The sequence below is a fragment of the Pseudonaja textilis genome, chromosome 3 (genome assembly GCF_049901715.1).
Source record: "Pseudonaja textilis isolate UNSWEBS1 chromosome 3, rPseTex1.2, whole genome shotgun sequence".
NCBI lineage: Eukaryota > Metazoa > Chordata > Lepidosauria > Squamata > Elapidae > Pseudonaja > Pseudonaja textilis.
The window spans coordinates 170,810,908-170,816,907 of record NC_141992.1 but is presented as its reverse complement, the minus strand read 5'-3'; the positions used below and the strand labels follow the sequence as shown (position 1 = coordinate 170,816,907).

General features: G+C 38.0%; 1 long non-coding RNA gene across 1 annotated transcript in view; it reads right to left on the bottom strand.

Annotated features, from left to right (window-relative positions):
• Window positions 1-456: 456 nt before the first annotated feature.
• LOC148126415 (uncharacterized) overlaps window positions 457-6,000 on the bottom strand; it is a 163,075-nt gene continuing 157,531 nt past the window's right edge. The window contains exon 3 of the long non-coding RNA XR_015743249.1: window positions 457-499. This is a non-coding gene — a long non-coding RNA (uncharacterized LOC148126415). The remainder of the gene's footprint in view (window positions 500-6,000) is intronic.

Below are 6,000 nucleotides of genomic sequence, written 5' to 3'. Positions count from 1 at the left end.
TTTTAAATATTGAATTATCCTTTGGAAGACAACTCTTCGTTTTCCCCTCAAGAGGCCACAGTGATTATTGCCCCTAGTAACAGTTTAAAAGCAATAAAATATATAATAAACAGTCAGGATAATTCTTACTTTCTTCTGGAAATGGCAACAATTTCTTTTTTAGAGAAATGACAGACTTTTTAATTAATCATGGAAAATATTCATGGACTATTAGATATTAGATTTTACCTATTAGTTATAATAAGGACAAACTTTTATGATGAGATAGGTATTTTTATTCTTAGTGTGATCTATTCTAATTAATGATTATTATTTGATTATTATTATTTCTAAGATTTTTTAAAAAGCTTTAAAGTGCTAGATGGCTATAAATTCACTTTTATACATAGTACTACTCTAATCATCCTTCAAAAATTGTCATTTAATTTTATACAGGTTGTAAACCTCTTTTTCTTTCTTTTCCTCCTTTTTCTTGTTTCTTCAGTGTACCTTTCAATATCTGAAAATAAAATCAAATATACATAATTTACAGACAGTATCCAGAATGTCCGAATCTTGCTTCTTCCACCTTCTCATGAAACATGGAAGCTTAAGTGAGATTCTCAACTTGGGACTGGAGAGTTATAGCAATATATATGGGAACAACAACTGTAATGATTGTTATCTGTAATCATAATGATTATAATAATGTAATCATAAACTTCAATCACAATCTCATCAAGGGAACAGAATGCAAATCCAACTTTAATGAGACATGAAAGCTAAAATAAAAGAAAAAGATCAGTGGTCGACAGAGAAATAAATCATAGATCCAACATTGGGGAGAAATACTGCAATGAAAAGAAATTCTGACTGTAAAAGCAGTGATAAGCAAATTGATTTTCAAAGGACTTCTTCAAAAAGAGCTAAGCTATGGATTACCAACTCTGAGAAATTACCAAATAGTTAACAGTTATAACAGAAGAGAATATATCTAGCTCAGGGCTGAACTGCAAAGTCTGCAATGCTCTTTGAACCAGGTTGTTTGCTTGCAGATGTTTCATTACCCAACTAGGCAACACAAATAATGATCCTGGGTAATGAAACGTCTGCAAGCAAACAATCCACATTGACATTAATGCTAACAATGTTAATGGAAACATTGTGATGGGAGAATGACAAGAATCTGAACGTATCTTCTTAAGAAGCTTTCCTTCAGATATTTACAAAACAAAATGTTTTTTAATAGTTCAATATTTATTTATATCATCTTCATTACCAGAAATAAAATTCCTAGTTTTAGATACAGTGTTAAAATAGATCATAAATGTAGATATTTATGATGTAGACATTATGCATGTAGACAAGAGGAGAATGGCCTGAATATGAATTGAAACCACTACTCAGTGTTAAAGAAAATCATATATAAAATAATAAATTTAACTTTCAGAATTTGATTATATGATCTTCATAATACTGCCCTGTTACAATAATATTTGTCTGAATAGACAATATGAATTATTCATATAGACAAAGAGCAACTCAACTAACAAGATCCACAGTACAATTATGCTATGTGTCAAACTAAACATTGCATTTAATGGAATGGCATTAAATCATATAACCCTGGTCATAGAGAGGAAGTAAATTAGCTACTTTATTGTATAAAGACCCTCCCGCATTAGGTGGCACATACACTTAGAAAACAGCTTTGTTTCACACAAATGGGAGCACTTTTACATTCCCAACTGCAGCATGGAGGAAGTGATTATTTTTCCTAAAGTAAGTTTGTAAAAGAGGTCTGGTCCCCATAATTATCTCCCTCATGCTCAGAAATATATGTTTAAACTCTGATGTATTGCAGCTGCGTATAACTTTAATTTTGAGCCTGGATTCACAATAGTTTCATTTTAGTAAACATACTAAAAAGGAAAACGTGTCCTTGATCTTATTCTGCCTATCAGAGAATAAAACCGCACCTAATAGAGGTTCCTATTTGCATGTAAAAAAAATCCCACTCTGGCATATCAAGAAAAGGATCATGTAGGAAGTAATGTGAACCATCTTGTATAAGTAATAAAAATGCAAGCAGTACTCTTGAGTATGACACAGGCATTAGCAGAATCTAGCTGACTGGAATTCAGATGGAAACTTGAAAAAAATACTGTAAAAGAAGGCAATTATCCAGAATTTGTTCTCAAGGAAATTACATGAACATATCTGGGTAAATCCCACAAATCATACTTAACTGGAGACAGTCTACATAGAGTCAGAGAGACCATGTTGGATTAGATTGATCAAGAATCCTATGGCATTTAAATAAAACAAAGAGGCTTGACAGCATTGCACTCAAGTGGCAAAATGGCTATTATGACATCACAATTCAAATCCTTACGTTCTGGTATTGAAAAGGGCAGGATTTGCATTGTGTCATTACTCCGTGCATATCATTGCTGTCATGCTTCAAAGGTGTTTGTGCTGTGGCAACTATTATTGCTTCTCCGCTTGCCAATGAACTACGGGAGGAGGGAAGGGAGAGATAGAAAGCAAGTCTAGACATTGAGATGCCAGCGTGAGAACCAAGAAAGTTTTGGCAGGTGTTTACCAGAGCTAAAAAACCTTCTCACAACAACACCAGGAGTCTCCATTGGACAATGTGACTTGATCTAATTGTGGGGAGGGAGAACCTGAACTTTAACTATATGGGTTTGCGCAGGAAATTGTTAGATCTGGTTTTGCTTCATTCATGGCAAAGTGATATATTCAATGAAGTTTTGCATTAAAAGATCAGATTATCTCCATTGTGCTTGCTTAGGTTGGGTTAGTCAGTTGGAACCTTGACAATTGCTTCTTAATCATTATGGTTATTTGCAGAGACTCATGTTTTATAAATAGAATCAATAAAGAGACTTGATTGAATAAATGAACAGATACGCATATAAACTCAATTCAACTTGAAAATCAGAATTATCATATTTTTCGCACTATAAGACGCAAAGTGGCTGGAAATTCTGTGCATCTTATACAGTGAATGTTGCCACAGCCCCACCCACCCGCCGGCCCCCTCCCTTCAGGCTCTGCCAGCAATTTGCCTCCTTGCAGCAAACAGCAAATAGCTTAAGCATAGCCTGATTTAGCAGCTGATTGCCGATATCAGCTGTTCCAGGCTGTAGGGATCACCACTGTTGATTGCTGTTTTTGCCGCCAATCACTGCCATTTATCACCACCTCCACGTGCCCCATTTTTTGCCTCTGTGGGACCCATTTTTTACCTCCATGTGTCCCGCTTTCACCCCATTCCAGGCAGCAGGGATTGTCACCACCACCGCCTATCCCCACTACCTGGAATGGACTGAAAATGGGGTGCACGGAGGCTGAAAATGGGACACACAGAGGTGGTAATAGGCGGCGACAGCAATGAACAGTGGAATCTCTGCAGCCCGGAACAGCTAATGGGCGGTATTCCAGGAGGCCGATCCAACTGCCAATCAGCTGCTCATACTAAATCAGACTGTGCTGAAGCTGACCAGACTGTTTGCTATCATCACTTGAGACTTTCAAGAAGAGATTGGACTGCCGTTTATCAGAAATGGTGTAGGATCTCCCGCTTGGGTGGGGGGGTTGGACTAGATGACCTATAAGGTCCCTTACAACTCTGATTATATGTTATCTGTTTGCTGAAAGGAGGCAAATTGCTGTCAGGCAGATTTTTTTTCTTGTTTTCCTCCCCAAAAGCTAGGTGAGTCTTATGGTCTGGAGCATCCTATAGTGCAAAAAATATGGTATGTACTTAAAGACAGAAGCAGAGGGAAAGGGGAGAGGAACAAAATCATTAACATGATAGGGATGGGAAATATATTAAGGAAGTTATGTGAATAGAGATGGAAGTGGAGCAGTGGTGGAATTCATATTTTTTTTACTACCTTTTCTGTGGGTGTGGCTTGGTGAGCATGGTAGGGGAAGGATACTGTAAAGTCTCCAGTCAGAGGTGGTATTTGCCGGTTCTCCAAACTACTCAAAAGTTCTGCTACCGGTTCTCCAGAACTGGTCAGAACCTGCTGAATACCACCTCTGAAGTGGACACGTTAAAGAAAATCTTCAACTAAAAGATAAAATGGAGATTTTTTTGATATAAATATTCTGAAAGGTACTTGACCTAAAGAGAGAGGCTAATGGACCTCAGTGAGAAAAAACATGCCTTCTTTGGCATAAATGTTCTCAGAAATTTGTTTTAGGGATACATATTAACATTTTTTGACAGATTAGAAATATATTCTTTTGGTCAATTGCTAGCCTCCTTCAAACAAACTCTGCAAACAATTACATTTGTCATTTGCCTTTCCCTAATATAATTCGGGAATCAATAGCAAATACAAGTAGTTCTTGACACAACTGAGCCCAAAATTTCCACTGCTAAGCAAGACAGTTGTTAAGTGAGTTTTGACCCATTTTATGACCTTTTAGTCACAATTGTTAAGCAATTGTAACTCCCATTGTTAAGTGAATCATGTGGTTGTTAAGCCTCATTGTTTTTACTTGTCAGAAGCCAGCTGAGAAGGTTACAAATTGTGATCACATTATCACCACCATCCCGGGATCAGTGCAATTGTTACAAAGACATGCTGGTCTCCAAGTGCCCAAATTTTGTTCACATGATCATGGGGATGCTGCAATGGTCTTAAGTGTAAAATACAGTCATAAATCACTTTTTTCAGCGCCATTGTAATTTTGAAGGTCACTAAACAAATGATTGTAAGGACTACCTGTATTTGTTTCTCAGGGTTGAATTGTGGGGACCTTGATGCTTTCTGAGCTTGTGTTCTGACCCACACCCTTTTCCAACAAATCAAACACAATCCAAAGGAAACAGAAACCTTTTAATGCTTCTGCAAAATAATTAGCTGTGATAAGCACAAGCCTTGCCAAACTGTGCGAGACTGCCAAAAGATAACAGACAAGAAATAATTTGCAATACAAGAATCTTCTAATACAAACTTAGGATACTGGAATGTCCACGAGGTTGGAGTTTCAAAACGTTTTTGCCTTCTGCAAAGAACGTTCATTTCACAGCTGGCTTTTATCTTCTTGAAGGAGGGGCCATTACCTTGCAGCCTTACTCCCGAGTCACCCATGCTGTTGTAGCTGCTCTTTCGTGCAAGCAATCTGGAATGCACGCGCACTTGGCACAAGCTCCTCGGGAACCTCCTCATCACTGCTGCCAGCCCCCAAAATCTCTGAAGGCAGCAGTCCACTCCCTAATGGTCCTGGCCCCTCATCTGAGTCCTTGCTCTCCTCAGCTGTCCACACCTGCTGCTGGCTAACCACAACAGCTTGATTGTTTTCTTGCACACATTTCATTACCAAACTAATAAGTATCATCAATGCCTAGTTAGAATTTATGTATCATTTCAGATACTGAAAGAGGAGTTCCGTTTGTGTATGGAAATCCAGGTTGTGCCAAATGTGCCTCTTCAAAAGACAACTGGACTTTTGTTTTTTTTCCTTTTGGGAAGGCCCAGTTGGGCTAGCACCACGTTCTAAGACTTCCTTGATGTGTTTTAGTTCTTCATCTTTTCCATCCTTGCTGGTAGGCAAACATTCAACCTGGTTCACTCCCATTTTGTGTTCCAGTGGGCGTACGAGACATACATTATGTTAACAGAGACACTAACATTAATGATAAGATACAAGCACAGAACTAAAGCTAACTGTAAGAGCCGTGTTCTCCAGCTCATTGCATGCAGCAGTTGGTAGCCTGTATATAAAGTGTTTCACATTCCCCTATATAATATGGTTGCAGAAAACCAATAACAATTGAATTGGGTTTTGCTTTGGGGCCTAGATTATCAGCAGATGGGCGCACTTTGCTTTTGTCCCTGTCATACAAAGCTGCTGTAAGGATTATTAGTAGGTCACTTTTGTGAAGACATTGCCCTTATCCCTACATTAAAAGATCAGCAGTGCTGACTGTTTCAAAGCTTTTCCCAAGTAATCTCCTATGACAGTTGTTGTCTCTTGGGA